Raw genomic sequence first — 1,285 nt, 5'->3', positions numbered from 1 at the left:
TGTGTGTGTGTTGTGTGTGTTGTGTGTGGTGTGTGTGTGTGTGTTGTGTGTGTGTGTGTGTGTGTGTGTGTGTGTGTGTGTGTGTGGGGTGTGTGTTTGTGTTGTGTGTTGTGTGTTGGTGTGTGGTGTGTGTGTGTGTGTGTGTGGTGTGTGTTTGTATGTGTTGTGTGTGGTAGTGTCCTTTCCGATTCGCTGTGATGCACCTACAAGACAGACAAACAAAACACACCAACCCAGATCATTTCAACATCCAAGTGTTTTCATTCTATGTAACAAAAATAATTACATTGTTCTTTGTTCTAAGAGCCGTACAATATTGAAAATTAAAAAACGGAACATAATTAATCAACGAAACACACATAAAATTCACATCAACAGCACAGACATGTTGAAGTCAACAGCATAATTGTACGGAGAGCACAAGTGGTTCCCCTGTCACAGAGCACAAGTGGTTCCCCTGTCACAGAGAAGAATATATTTGTATTCATAAATAGAATTATATAGATCCGTAGTAAAATTAGGGTCTGGTTTCTTTCTACCTTTTATATTTCTGTATCAGCATGTGATATTTCTGAATAGGTTGGTCCTCTATCTAATCTACATTCCATTGTGGTGTGGTGCATTTTAACAGTCAAACATATTAAACCAGATTCAAACATATCTTTATCAAATATAATATATTCATTGATTTAAGTGAATAACCTATTATTGACGTTGGAATGACATTTGTTTCCCAGGGTCAACTAACTATCTCAAAGGAAGCAAGCAGAACAAATCCTAAACCCACATTTAGATTTCCCCCTGGGGTATCAATACAAATTACAATACAATCCAACCACAGTAACATTCAACAGGTAGCTGCAAACAAGAAGCAACAGGAAGTCAGATAGAATTCTCACAGCTTTCCCTGCTATGTAATTTAAATGACATACCAACCCAACTGTCATTTATATTATATACCAACCCAACTGTAATTTAATGACATACCAACCCAACTGTCATTTATATTATATACCAACCCAACTGTCATTTAAATTATATACCAACCCAACTGTAATTTATAGTATATACATACCCAACTGTAATTTAAATGATATACCAACCCAACTATAATTTAAATGACATACCAACCCAACTGAAATTTATAGTATATACCAACCCAACTGTAATTTAAATGACATACCAACCCAACTGTAAATTATATTATGTACCAACCCAACTGTAATTTAAATTATATACCAACCCAACTGTAATTTAAATTATATACCAACCCAACTGTAATTTA

General features: G+C 35.0%; 1 long non-coding RNA gene across 1 annotated transcript in view; it reads right to left on the bottom strand.

The window, feature by feature from the left end:
* Positions 1-241: 241 nt before the first annotated feature.
* The window catches only part of LOC139025047 (uncharacterized), a 5,684-nt gene continuing 4,640 nt past the window's right edge, over positions 242-1,285 (bottom strand). Inside the window, exon 2 of the long non-coding RNA XR_011476484.1 lies at positions 242-1,275. This is a non-coding gene — a long non-coding RNA (uncharacterized lncRNA). The remainder of the gene's footprint in view (positions 1,276-1,285) is intronic.

The sequence above is a fragment of the Salvelinus sp. IW2-2015 genome, unplaced genomic scaffold (assembly GCF_002910315.2).
Source record: "Salvelinus sp. IW2-2015 unplaced genomic scaffold, ASM291031v2 Un_scaffold2185, whole genome shotgun sequence".
NCBI classification, from domain to species: domain Eukaryota; kingdom Metazoa; phylum Chordata; class Actinopteri; order Salmoniformes; family Salmonidae; genus Salvelinus; species Salvelinus sp. IW2-2015.
Note: the sequence above shows the minus strand (reverse complement) of the source record. Positions and strands in the feature narration are given on the sequence as shown.